The following is a 15053-nucleotide window of genomic DNA, read 5'->3' on the forward strand; positions in this document are numbered from 1 at the left end:
AAACTTATTACCTTAAGTTGCATCGACTTTCTTCTTTCAGGGAGAAGATAAATTTTTGAAAACAAGCATCAGAAAGGATCATCTAACATAACATACATGTATAAGCATCCTGTTGCTACTAAATAGGGTAAAAACCTACCTCAGAAGGAAGGCAAGTAGGAAATAGCAAGCACTTGCAAGTGTATGCACGCCTGTGCATTAAAAACTCACACACTATTAGAAATTAATGCACTTCCAATTAACTAGTTCTGTACAGTTTCACTATTAACTTGATTTTTTTTTTTTTTGATAAAACCACAGTTGTCAAAATCTGTTTATATTTGGTAATTTCTCATCCCTCATCCCTCACATTAGAGACAAATAGAGAGATTAGACACCAAACTGTCTCTGTGAAAAACAAAACCAATGACAAAAAACACAGCACAAACAAAGCAAAACAGGAGGTATCTTGGTCCCACATTTGCTCGTGCCAGCACTACTCTTGTATTCTGAGCTGAAAGGCTGACTTCTCCTGGCCTGTTACTCTGCTGCTTTACAAACATTAGGATTACTTAGACACCAAGATGAGGAAGACCTGATGAAAGAAGGTACAAAAGGAAAAAATAATACTGATGAATCTTGCATGGTTCAAAGTTTTCTCCCACTAACCAGCAAGGAAATATAACAGCAAAGGGGAGCAACCAATCATTTTGAGTATGTCTGAAAGACTCAAAAACATAACCTGGAAGTGACTGTCCATTACGACACGCAAACAATTCTCCCATCAATCAAGTTTGCAACACCAGTTAATCTTGGCTCCTATAAAATTCATACGAGAATGGTGCTCATATGCATACAGAGTTTGCAGCAATATCAATAAATTTTGATCTCCACTAAGCTTCATATTTTATTCCAATCCCACGAACAAATATAGTATTTATCTCTAATTCGAAACAAAGTCACTACTCAACTCACAACGGATACAATCTCCCAATCCACCCCTTGCATCATTCTGCATGATGCACACAGTCCCTACAGGACGGAACAGGTAAGTGAACTCATCCGCATTAAAAAAACATTCCAAAAAACACCATCGACAACTCGTGCGTTCAGAAATAGCAGAATCTCCAGTTTGCTTGGAAGTTTTATCAAATATTTTCATCTATGCACACGTACACACAACAGCATCCTAGGCTCTGCAGCATGCTAACAGCATACATGCAACCGCAGATCTGCATCACCTGGATGCCACTTTCCCGTTACGTGCTACACACACAGCGTCAGAACAACTTCAGGTGCAAGCATCGTTCACACATAATGCAGAAAATTTCAAAGCCAAAAATCTGACTGCCAGCAGCATGCTCGCCCTTCTCCTCCTTCCCCCGCATCGTTCTCTCAAGAAGTTAATTCCCTACTCCCCTCTGCTTTACAGAAGGTACCCTGATGCACGACACAATACAATCCTATCACAGTTGCCCCCTTTTTAGCTTTATTATTATTCCAAAAAGAAGTTTAGAGATGCACAAGTTCACTTCTCACACTGTAAGAGCACATATTACCTGCAGCACAAACAAAAAAAAAAAAACACCAAACCTGTTCTCCCTGAGATTAAAATGCAAAACAGACTTTTCGAGAAGAAAACTGCATTGGTATAAACCTCTATTTGTGAGTTCTCTGACTAGAAACAATTAAGAAGACATACTTCTATTTTACTTAAAAAATAATTTTAGAAAATCCCCTTTTCTTCCTAGATGTACTGCTGCAATTCTGTAAGCATATTCTTAAAAGACATACAAAGGTTCAAAGAGCAGTTAGAAAGAAAGCCATTTTGCTCCGCTAATTTGCATTAAGTTTTATGGTTCCTATCTTCCCTCCTAAATGGAAAACTAACTGTAATAAAACATCAAGCCCAATTAGAAACAGCCACTACACACAACTATTTACTTGAATGATTTCCTTTAGAGTTTTCACAGAATCCTTCAGTGGTTGGGCCAAATCTTGTCATCTTCAGAAAAACTTCCTCCAACTTCACACCTCATCCACTGAGTGCTTCACTGAATTCCAATCTTGAAACATTTAAAAGTAAATCTTTCAAATTTAAGTTACTTTAATGAAGTGCTGGAAAACCACTGTCACAGCCTGAGTTCTGTATACAGGACACACACACACTGCGGTTGTTTTTTCATGTTACAGTATTAGCTTGCACATCAGAAAGCCTGAGTTTGGCACGTAGCTGAATGTTAATAATTAAGACAGTGATCAAGTGCAATGTGAGACGTCCCTTCCAGAGCCAGAGTGCTGCAAAATCAGATTTTCTGGAGCTTGGTCCCACTGGTATCCCATCCACTGAAATCCTGAAACCTAGCTTCATTTTGGGCTGTCATCCGCGACAACAGATCCTCACCAGTCTGAATAAAACCTGACTGGCAGCCCCACTATGGCTAAACTCCTGTAGTGACAGTCATGACCATGGCCAAGGACCAGCCACCACGGTGGATCAATGAGATGAGCATCACCCAGCCTTTAGCTGCTCCTTTTTCTCCAACCACGACTTCCTCCCCGTGCTCACGAACTAACTGAACTCCAAGTGCTCCTGCTAAGCCATTAATTAGCCTTGGCTAATAGCAAGCTGGCTTTAAAAACAACCCATCGTTTCATCTTCAGTAATAAACATTGCTTACGGTTTCATGCACCGGAGCACGCGCTGGCTTTAATATCTCTCACCATAATGTCCACTCCCATCCAAAGACCTGCCTCTGAATCCTGAGTTGTGAACTGGTGGCTATCACCCGTTCCTCTCCAGCTACGAGCTTCTCTGTGTTTTGCCAGCACACTATCTAAAACTCAATGAGTCATTTTTCTCATTCAATCAAAAAAGCATGCATTTTCTTTTTTGGTCTGTGGTTTTTCTCCCCAGTGTTTGTGTGGGAATCTAAAGTTAAAAAAAAAAAAAGTTTCTATTATGCAACATTTAACTTTACTACAAAAACACAAAACAGATTACCAACACTGTAAACTGACATTTCAAACAAGCAAAAAAGCCCCCACAAAACATGCAAAAAATATCCACAGCAATGTTTCCAGGTTCAGCCATAAAAAGTGAAAAAGTCCTATGAAAAGTACTAATTGGTGCACGCCCAAATGCAGCAAACCTCTTCATCAAGGAAAATCGTACAGGCCTCCTGCATTCAAGCCTAAAACACATCTGTGGGACACCACAGATGAGGGGTGGGGCTCCTCCTGCCACTCCAGCCCGAACACAAGGAACGTAGATACCACTCTGCACGTTAGCTACCTGCCTGGATAAATTTAGCAGAGTAATAGCATCCATGTATTGTGAATTAGGGAAAGGCCAAAGGTTATTTTGGTTTTGATTTGCAGGAAGAAAAAATCATTGGTTTAGGCCAGGCCTCCCATTACCAAAGGATGTAATGCTTTACAGATCCCAACGACGTCCTTGATCTATGCAGGAAAGCAACGCAGGCTCCAGTTGTTAGGGTAAAACACTGGCTCACCAGTGACGGGTTCTCCTGTTCCTGCACCCGTCCTGCACGCCTGAGGTGTAAGGCAGGTTAACAAGAACGGCTGTTTCCATGAAGACCTCACACGGTGAAACACAGCAGCCAGAGGGTACACACTGCCACTTCCGCTATCCATGCATTTAACCTGTCCCAGAGAGGTACGATAGCCCACAGGAGATGGAAAAGCCTCCGGCTGCTGTGGTTAAGCCCCTGCCTCAATCCCTGGATGCTCCATGGACCTGCCAGTACAGAAAAGGAGAAGGCCAGGGGTGCGGGCAGCTGCTGGCTGCAGTGCTGAGTTTAAGTGAGAAATGGAAAAGACTGCTTTAACAAGCAGCTTGGAGGAGTTCAATGCCTTCCCCAGTGCTCAGTTTGTTGTCAAAATGATCCCACGATTATAACGTGATCTCTTGACTTGTGTGTGCGTGCAGATTGCAAACTCAACGGTGTCACTTGTAGACCACTGTGGTGTACAAACCACACGGACACACACGATTTCCCAACTACGGACACTTAAATACTCAACACTGTAATTGCTGTAGTGATTTATTTATTTGTTTTAATCTTACATTCTCTGCATAAGACTGGCAAGAGAAGAAAGCTATACACTGCCTTGAAGGCTCACGCTGCTGCAGGAACACAAGGCCTGGCCCAACAACTGGAGCACTTACTAGTTTAGTCACCACATTTACAGCTTCTTGTCACGTGGACGTACCTGACTTCCTTCAAGTCACTAGAAGACCAGCTTGATCTGTTTGAGCAGGTGGCAACACCACCTCCTAGACACTCCACTGACTGGCACTCTGCTGCTGATAGTTGAGATAAATGCAGGTAGCTCGGCTGCAGCGCTGACTGACTCCTGTATTTCACATGCTTACTTAAGGATTTTCGTTGCCAGTTGTGGCTTCTTTAAGGGAAAGTGGAAGAACAGAGTAAAAACTCTAGCTTGAGCACCAAAGGAAATGCACTGGTCCTCCCTTGCCACTCCCACTCCTATAAAACCCAGGAACAGGCCCTCTGATCAACCGAGTTCATCCCCAATGAGTTTGCTCTTTCAATAACCGCAACAAATCTTAGTATCAAAATAAATACCAAGTTAATTGAATAATAATCTCCCAAGAGAAAGCACTGTTTTCAACACCCAGTGTTATAAAAGAAATCCATAAACAGGATTTGCAACTTGCTAGGGTAGGAAGAGCTGTTCATGCAGCCCAACCAGATCTTGCATCCCAAAGGGGCGTCCACAACGTGCCCTCCTTGCATATGGCACCGAGCACCAGGGACTGGCACCGATGACTGCAGGTGGTTTCAGCAGCCCCATGCTCCTAGACACCGAAACCAGATTTAAATAAACTAAGCCAGCACAAGGAGCAGCCGCTGCAGCATCCCAGCACTCTGCGTGAGCTAATTTACCCTTACTCACTGCAAGTTAAATTAGCGGGCGCAGAGCTCCGTGCTATCACTGCCAAACCACTTCTGATGCTTGTTCTACCTTATTTAAGGCACGCTCAGGTAAACTACACAGCACAGCAGTCTGCAATGTAGACGTACCCTTAGGGTCTGACGTTATGCCAGGTTGGACTTGAAAATGCTCCATTTAAAGGAGGTGCTTCTAAAAAGCTGGTAGTAAACAGTCCTTTGACTTTTTGGAAAGACCCTGGGTCCTGCGCAGCCAACTGCCTAGATCTCAAGCTTCCTCAAATCCAACTGCAAAACACACTTGGGAGGGACAGAGACAACTCTTGGCCTTGCCAATAAACAGGCAGTATATCTGCCTGTTTGTCTTTCTGGACTCCATAGTTGTGTTGGGCATTTAACACAGGCCAGCGATGCCCTGCATTCCCAAGGAGTTCATGGAGAAGAGAAAGCACTCAGCACCTCGGTAGGGGATCTAGTGGATGGGATGACTTCAATTGTCCCCGAATTAACTAAAATCAACAGAATAGCTGAGACTTTAAAGACAGAGCTTGGCAGATATGGAAGGAAGACCCCGGGTTTCCTGGAAGAACATATTTACCCTGGCAAGGCACACGTCCTGTGTAGTCCTCCCCACCTCTCATTTCTGCTAATAACACCGTGATTAACTGGAGTTACACAGCAAGAGCAATCAATTGCCAAACCATCCTGTAATCTTTATCAGGCCACCCAGTTTATTCTAACAGTTAAGTACACCACCAAGAAAAAATTCTCTTGTGATTTTTTTTTAATTTTTTTTTTTTTTTTTTAACATCACAGCTGAGAAACACCACCCAGTGTCTATTGTTCTCTGGGAAGCTACCATTCTGGCCACTAAGATGTGCTGCTATACACTCTGCAGTCTCTTTCTGTATTCACTCTGATGAAGTTGAAGTTGCTCTGTCTCATGCCCCAACCACTGACTTTCTATGAACAAAGACCAGCAGGGCTCAAACTTCACCGTGCCATAGAACTCTGAACATGCACCAATACCATATGCCCTGCAAGCCCATCAAGGTCCACAGGGTTGGGGTATAGACAAATAACATTTTAAAACCTTATTAAACACCAAACACCTTGATCAATTCAAGTTTAAAACTAGCTTCTTCCATCATGTGTACATACAGGTACGTGGTGTTTCTTTTCCCGAGTATTGCAAGTCAGCATAAGCACTCTGTTGCTTCTCACTGAGTTGTAACAGGAGCAAAGCATCTCACTTGCATGACTGAAAATTTCAGAAAGCACTAGTGACAAATATAGCAAAGTTTCTTTCAATAACTGCTTAATAATTCACAGCTGATAGTCATTCCACCTGAGTTCTAATAGAAAAATCAGTCCAATCCTACTGGCATGCAACTGTTTAAATGATACATCTTTTCAAGTGCATATCACAGATTTCAGTAGTATGTTCATCAAATGCTGAATATTTACGTAATTATTTACATAAACATCCTAAAATAATGGTTAGGAAAATAAGACCTAAAATTCTTTTCAAACTGCAGGGCAGGTGAGAAGAGCAACCACTGGAAATCACAACATTTTCACTTCAAAATAATAAATACCTGAATGCATGCACTAAAGTTATTTCCTGTTAGGACCAACCTGAATCATTTCCTACATTCATGCATTCCTGCAAATTGGAGCATAAAAAGAAACATTTCTGAAGCTACACTATTTGGCAAGATAATGGTATATGCCACTCCTTTACAACAGTCGCTGAGAACATGCACCTCTACATCTCCTCCTGTGTCCCCCAGTCAGTAAAGCAGGTAGGTATTCTACTGGCCAATTTTACTACATTTGAGTGCAAAAAGTCCGTAAGTCACTCCAAAGGCTCTTCATTTTTTTTTCTAATATCGCTAAAAAACAAAACAAAACAAAAAAAACAGCACCACCACCATTTCATAGACAGGCATGGGAATATTGTCACTCAATTCACCCCAGGTGGCTACTCCAGGTGTATCTATAGACTTAGACTTTTTTTTTTCCTACAACATAGCAATGCAAAATTGACTGGGAAAGAAGAAACTTTAATTTCATATAGGAGTTGAACTATTTCTACTCTTAATGTCTGTCTAATAGATACCTTTCCTAACCGTACTCATTTTTGCTGTAGCCCTACTGAATTGCATTGCCTGTCCACAGACATGGGGTTGTTCAGGTTCCCAGAGGTACCTGGCCAATACATAAAAATTGTCCTCTCGTTCAAAAATAAAAATAAAAATAGGACATTCACAGATTTAAAGAATATAAAATCCCCTAATATCAATCAAGAGATTCACAGGTCTCAAAACTAGTCTTATCCAGGGAATCAGGGCCAACTCCTTTACCTTAACTGTTTGTTAACTGTTACTTCTGCCTACTAAAAGCATAGAAGTCCACAGGTTATCTTCTAAGGCAGGCCTGAGAGATCCTACAACAGGAGACCTAGAACCGAAAGTGCAAGGTGAAGCTAGTGTAAGTACAGAACCACAGGGCTCTCAAATGACATCTTTGACAAGACATACTTGACTAACCCCTTTCTTTGGTGGTGCTTCTCACAACCTGATCACAGAAGTGTTTCAAGAGAGAGCAGACCACCAGCAGGTAAATGGAAACAAAAGCAAGAAAAGGTGAAACAAGAACTCCAGGGGACTGGGGCAGTGAAAAGACAGCAAATAAATCCCCTGCATTTCAGCCTGATGCACTATATACTAGCCTACAGTCTCACTAATTAGGATAAGCTATTTTCAAGACTTCCAGTAATCCCCACACTTGGATATTTCCAATGCTGGTTTGATCCTTCAGTTTCCAAGAGAAACATCTCTATGGCCTCATTAAAGCAGCAAAGGATTCCTTCACTCGCGCAGTCCTGCAGCCCCAGCTGCTGTGTCTGTCCTCGTGATCAACATCCCCATCATGTCAAGGTGAGCCTGCATGCTGGAGATGCTCACTGCCAATTTGTTAAACTGCGAGCCTTGTATGCCAGCTAGCTGCTGCAGGGCTTCAAGCCCACTCTCTGCAGCAACGATGCACACATTACAAGCAAAGCAGCAGCACCGAGTAAAAACGAAGGTCCTTCTTGTTGACTTAGTAAGAATGCTCAAACTTCTTTTTTTTTGAAGGAACATTCTTGAGGACAGAATCTTATCCATTTGCCTAAATTATTCAGAAGTGCAAGCTGGGTTTCTGATGTTTGGTCTAAATTGCTTATGATCCAAATGCATGCAATTGGTGAAATTGATTCGTTACCTCGACTTTCCTTCAGACCACAGCTCTGGTGCAGAACAGTTAGCTCCTGCCACCTTGTGGGACTCCATGGATTTCCCTGAAAGCCTATTTCAGCGGCAAGCCAGTGAAAACAAATAAACATTTAGGAATTACTTTCCCTGAGTTTCACCATAGTGAATGTTAAAATGAGAGAGAAATATTTATGGAGAGGGTATGCTATTTTGAATATTTTCTGGTTCATTATTCCTAGCATTGTTTATATAGTTGAACCGCTGGATCTAGTAATCACATGGAGAGTGTTTTAAATATTTAAATAGCTGTCAAGAATCCTAAGTTTTGGACAGGCTCTTTGCTGATGCATCCAAGTTTAAAATAACACTGTGATCAAATACTTGTCACCAACAGTAAATTTCACATATTTGAAATAGACTCCACATAGAAATATGAATTTAGGCTGAAAATCCATGTAGTCAGGTGCAATTCTTAAACCCAATAATAATCTTAGTCTTATAAGGAATTACATATTTGCTTAACTTTTAACATGGCAATAACACCTGTCCAGTTCTCCCAGAAGACCTGATCCTACGTGATCACTTAACTGCAAGTTGACAGTTCATTTCTAGCTAATGTTTTTTTCCCCCTTGTCATTCCCCTCCATGCCCTACCATATGTGGAGGACTTCACAAACTACTAAAATTCTCCAAAGAAGAACAAGAACTGGAACAGGAGAACTTTTTCAATGCGGGAACAAGCGGGTGAAGGTCCCTGGATCTCCATCCTCACATCTTACACCTTGTCTACAGCCGCTCAAGACAAGTGAGCAGTCACACCTACTTCCTGGAGGTGCAAAAGACAACAGCAGCTGCAAAGGACAGAGCAAAAGTGAGGTTCTCTATTTAAGCAAAACATCTGCCACTGCAGATCACAAAAAATGAAAATGCAGAGAGAAGCACGGATGATGTGAATCCATGAACCTGATCACCAGCCCCAATGAACCCGCTCCTTTTTGTTCTCAGAGCTCAGTGAGTTGTCACAGATGCATAGAAATGCAAGAACAGTTGAGGAGCACTTTCACCACCCACATGCCTCCCAAATATCTTCGCTGAACCTGGTGGAGATTTACCACACTGTATTCATGCCAACTGTAGAAAACTGAACTCCTCGGGACTTCCTTCTAGTAAGGGGAAAAACTGTCAGGCTCAAAACAGGAACAACTTTCTGACGTCATAAGCAAATTGTCTTCAGCAAAGGCCTCAATAACTCATAAATAAACCAAAGAACAATAATTACAGCCCCATAGCCAAAGGAAATGCAGCAGGAATGTCCCCTTTCATCCATAAGCAGAATGCATTTTTCTTAAAGAGTGAAACAATGACAAATTGTCAGGCAACGAATCAAGTTGGCACAGCATACCTAAGGGACACAAATTGTGTGCTCTCAGATAAAAAGTTTTACACCCTCATGAGCTTCCCTGGCAACTTCAACAGCAGGGTTGTCTCTGATAGCTTTGATATTCCTCCCCCTTTATCTCCTCCCACATACTTTTAAAGTCCCAATAGCCTGACAATTAACTTACAAGTCCATGTTTGGAAGTGTCTGCAACAATCTCTGACAACACCTGGGCTGAGGATCCTTCTCAAACCAACTTGTGCCTGTGCTCTGACTGCACCTGGATGACACCGCGATGTTCCTCACAGCTGTCCTTGTGCATCCCACTCTGCACCCCAGGAAACCCAGATGGAGAGGAGCTCTGTGAAAGATGCGGGGACTACAGGACACACCCTGTGCACCCCAGAGGTGAGATAGAGCCAACGCCTTGCCAGGACGGCCCAGGTACCACTATTTGCTCCCCTCCCTCTGAGCATTAGGAACACCGACACCTCCTCGTCAGGAGCTATTCGGTTCAGCCCTTTCCCTGCTCTGGAGTACCACTTGAACCACACTCGCTGTGGCTGCAGACATGTATCTAAGGCACCTTCTGCCCTTGGCTGCAGAGAAAAAGCAATGGCATTCTCTAGCACCAGAGGGGCTCAGATCCAACACCCACTGCTAGTCTCTCAGCACCACCACAAAGCACTAGAGAGAAACAACGGGACTCTACAAGAAGCTCCACCTCGATGCAAGTGAGCGTTGGTGACTGCCTTATCCTCTCATCTTCGTTTTATTTCTCTACTAGTCCTATGTTCTGCGAGATTAGCAATGCAGTAGGAAGATCCCTACGTGCCTAGACACTCAAAGCAGCGCCAGGGAATTGAGCTACTACCTCATTCTACAAGATGGCTTGAAAACGGTGACAGCATAGACACTTCTCGTGCCCTGACCAGAAGTCCTTGTCTCGGCAATGACAACAGCAGCACGTGCAAGCAGCAGCAGACTGAGAAGTCTCTGACTCTTCAGCTCTCACTGTCGTCCACAGGATTCTGAACACCAGCCATGACAACCAGCCAGCACTAACTCTGCATAAACCTGTGAGATCTCAGCAGCATCTGGGCCAGGTCAAGGAAGCATCACGGCGTGGCTTCAGCCTGGTTCCTATCTGAAACACTTCTCCATATCTGCCAGGCTAAGATTTGTTTTACTTTTTCTTGAAATATTTATTTTTCTGCAAAAACACAACACTTTTGCAAACTTTTGTTGAGGAAACTTTCCAAGCAGTTAAATAAGTTACTTTATTTATGTAATAACTAGGAAAAAAAAAAAGTTTAAAAAACAAAAATCTTGCCATTGGGCCACTTACCACTATCATTTTTATCAATATCTTTATTTACCTCCTTTTATTGTCAACTGTTTAGCCTTATATTTTATGGAGAAAAGAAGAAAGTTCTGAATGTAATCATCTATATTTCTTAAGAAGTATCACAAAAAAAAAAATAAATCACTCAGGTTACAGAATTTATAAGCCCCTGTACATAATAAGTCTCATTAGATTTCCAAGAGGAACCTTGCTGCTTCATCAACTGGAATCCACAATCAGATCCATCCTTACCAACTTCTTCACTGATGCCAAGCCACAACAGCCTACCCAGAAGTGTACACAAGCCCAAGGATTTGTGCCAAAATGTCTTGGTGCAGGATCGGGTCCTGATACGATTAGCTGCCGCTAAGGCTTCAACCTGGCAACTGCAGTAGCTTAGGGGACTGCTACCACAGAGGCACTGCAGGACTGGGCCCTAAAATAACAAAGCATACTCAGATGTCTTCTCCACAAATGAAGAATTCTTACACACACATGCATACCACAAACAAAAAAAAAAATAACAATGAAAAAGCATTTTGTACTTGTGAAATAAAAATCATTTCTTCGGAAAGCCATCAGCACCAACAGTCTTCAGCACAATCTCCATAAGATCGATAGGCTGTTTCCTCATATTTATTTTAAAAGGTGTTTTTCCTTATTTCTTCTTGAAGATAAATATTTTTACAATAGTAATTCTCTCTCATCTCCCTCAGAAGAAAACCCTTCATGACCTTTGTCTTAAGGATAAACCCAACAAAGGAAAAACTCAGTCTAAAAGATTCACACTTGGGAGCAGCTAAAAAAAAAACAACAACTGACAATGCTGACTGTAACATTAAAGCAAGGATGGGGAAAACCTTTCTTAGGATCCACCAATTTTTACTGATTTTCTATTATTTTATTTCACGGTAGAGAATGCAGACAGCTGGATTTGAAATCAGGTGAACAAGGTATAAAGAGTTTTCTGTGAAATCGAGTTCTGGTATGCTCAAGACCGAGTGCCAACTAAAAAAGCAGAACACACTTAAAACCCTAGGTCGGCACAAAAGTCCACAGCTCCGAACAATACTAGCCTAAGAAAAGAAAGCATGAGATACAATGATTCTCAGTCCAATCTGCTTTAAAAGACAGTCATTATGCTTGCTTGTTAGTGAACTGCTGCTAAAAACTAGGAATGCAAACCTGGGACTTGAGCAAGAAAGTCTCCTACAGAGCCCCACAGCGCTGCAGTGCTTGCTTCCTTCCACACCAGCTATGCCCACCTTCAGAGCAGGAAGCTCAGGAGGAACTGCTGGACTGAACACGCTGAAATATTTAAGTGCAGACCAAGCCTGGCCTAATAAAGTCCTCTGAGCAGTAGGATGTTTTCTGCTGGTACCAGGCATGAGCTAAATACATTTCTATCACCTCCACACATCTCAGACCGCAGAGCATGCTCATACATCCTTGCAAGGTCACTTTCAAAGAAGTGGGAAGAATGGAGGGCAGTACTCATACAGCACTGAGTTCAGAAGAAACCCTGGGTTGGAAGAACAAAACGGCAGGTCCAGAGGCTCTCGCCTACAAGGTTAAGTTTCTATCATGCAGCATAAATTATTGGATGTACCAGAACAGTTCTGAATACTGAAGCTGGATGGTAGCAGATTTGCTAGAAGTTTGCAAATTCTTAGCCAGTAAGCCTGAAATTTGACAGATAGCAATTCACTCCCCTCCCCCCCCCCAATCAGTATGGAAAAATAATACTGTGTTCAGACATAGGGCAGAGGTTTTAGTAACAAAGAGGTAGCTAGTGTTATAAATTTTACAGTGATGTCAAAAATGCCAGGAAGTTCAGAAGTTTTGCCATCCCCTGGTCTTACCTGAACATCCCCGGGTCTACTCTGTGATCTGCAAAATGGGGGTGGTAACTCTGGTTCTGAAGTGTCTCTAAAATGTAGTTAGCTGATGCCTGTAAAAGTACACAAGTATGACAGCAAAGCATTATTATCCCCTAATAACGTATTATTGTTTAGCAAAATAAGTAACATACATAAATGACAACACCATCTGCATTCTACAGTATGCTCTTCAACACTTTTCCATTTATATATCTGGTTAGAAAGTGAAGTGTTTTGACTCTTTGGTAGGACGAAATGCTGAAAGTCAACCTGCAGTCCACCTCCCTAGAGGAAGAAGCAAGCAAGCATCTTTTCTAGACTTTAAAAATCGTCACAGATTTTAAACCCAACTAAACCTCGGTGTAAAGTTTTCCTCTAAGTATTTGAAAACAACTCTATCAATACAACTGCTATTGCACCTTGTTATGGAGCAAACATATGGTGAAAAACAAACAAAAAAAATAGAGTCTGGACAATTCTTTACTTTCTGATCTGCTACTCAGTATCCAGTTTTTCTACCCATAGATAGCATCACACTTTACAAAGGACAAAACCATCGCCACTCCAATTTGTAAACACAGAAACAGAAAGAAAGAAGCGATCTGCCTGAGATCATGAAGCAAGTTAATGGTAAAACTGCGTAACTAGTCAGGTTTTTCCCCCCCGTTCTATCAGCACAATTTTCTCTTTGCCAGAATCCTAAAAGGAAGCTCTAACCTTTCATTTGCTTGCTAAAGTATAAATGCAGAAGCAGAAGACGTTTCCACCCATCCCTCTGAAAATATTTAAACAGTGAGCTGTATTAGATACAGTATTGCATATGCCCCAGGTCATACTTCCAAAAAGTTCTTTCAGTGCATGGTACATACACATTTTACTAGAGACTCACTCCAAGATCACTCTTCTTCGCCCCTAACACTGTTGGGAGTGTAGTTCACGCATTACACTGTCACCTTAGAAGAAGGTCTTGTTTCAGCTGTAGCAGGACCTGATCAGAACAACGACCAGGACGCTAGCGGGCACCTAGCAAGGCATTTATCTGCACGCACGCTTCACTTTTGTGCCAGTTGTTACACCAGCATACCTTCACAGGCCAAAAAGCAAACTTACAGAAACGCAAGCACGCCCCTATAGAGGGGATTTGACAGCTTGTTCTGGTCTCTGAAGCTGAAAATGTTACCAGGGCATTCGGTACCTTCATTCCAAGTTCACCGTATCCCTGCTCGTACTTCAACCCACAGTTGTGCTACAGTGATATTCACACTAATAACTGGTATCATTGCACAGGTAAAGCACAGATAACCCCCAAAGAATAAGTTCTTCAGTGAGGTCCGTGAAGGCATTTGCCACAAGTCCACATTTATTCCACTTAAGTCAACATCAGACCTCTCACTGAACGCAGAGCAAGCAATGGGCCCTCCTGCAGCACAGCTCCTGCAGGCAGCGAGCTTTGCCTGCAGTTCTGGGACCAACCCCTCTCCCCCTCCGAAACAGAGCCGCAGAGCAGTGAGGGTGCCTCATTCTCCCAGCCAAGCGTTACCCAAGCAGTTAAGCAGCATTTTTAGCACACAGTGCTCCTAGCTGGCTTTGCCAGAATCTCCACGACAAACACAGCCCAGCTCTGCTCCTACAGCCTCGGCGCAACTGCATGAGCTCGCATCGAGTTGGAATTCAGACCCAGGTGAATGTTATACATCCCCTATATGTTATACAAACCAGATATATATGTATGTTTTTTTAGCCTGCCCAGTAGCCCATTTCAGTGCATGCCACTAGGAAAGCACCGCTGGGCACGTGTGAGGAACGGGCTTCCCTGAGACATCTCTGGCAGAACTCCCTCAAAGATACCAGCTCTCCCGAGGAAATCTTGGCTCAAATACTTCTTTTCTGAAAGGGAAGAAAGCCTCAGCATTTCACATATTTAAGGGGGGAGGAAAAATGCAAGTTAGAACAAGACTAGTTCAATCCTAAGGAAATGCAGTAACTATAAAATCAGCCACATTACTGAAGCGATCTGTTTAAAACACTTATGCTAAACAAGAGCTAATTGTTTCAAGGCACTTTCATAACACACGAATGCTTCAGCAATAAACGGCTTCCACAAGAAAAGTTGCCTAAAATGCGTGACTGCTTATTTCCTTGCTGATCTTGAACCAAACGCGTGTGAGAATGAAAACGACGACCCTTTCAGGATGAGTGATTCATCTTACTCTGGCATGCTGTCTAATGAAAAAGTTTAGAGAATATTCAGTAATTTTCCCATTTCTTTTTTTT

At 42.4% G+C, this 15053-nt stretch overlaps 1 protein-coding gene across 14 annotated transcripts in view; it reads right to left on the reverse strand.

Annotated features, from left to right (window-relative positions):
* The window catches only part of BBX (BBX high mobility group box domain containing), a 136588-nt gene that overhangs the window by 108210 nt on the left and 13325 nt on the right, over window positions 1-15053 (reverse strand). For 5 of the 14 annotated variants that reach the window (XM_084528929.1, XM_084528927.1, XM_084528928.1 and 2 more), the window contains exon 3: window positions 12762-12850. The exons of the other annotated variants lie outside the window; for them this stretch is intronic. The gene's annotated coding sequence lies outside the window, so the exon portion shown is untranslated. The remainder of the gene's footprint in view (window positions 1-12761; window positions 12851-15053) is intronic. 14 annotated transcript variants of the gene reach the window in all.

Source organism: Aythya ferina (genome assembly GCF_964211825.1).
Source record: "Aythya ferina genome assembly, chromosome: 1".
NCBI lineage: Eukaryota > Metazoa > Chordata > Aves > Anseriformes > Anatidae > Aythya > Aythya ferina.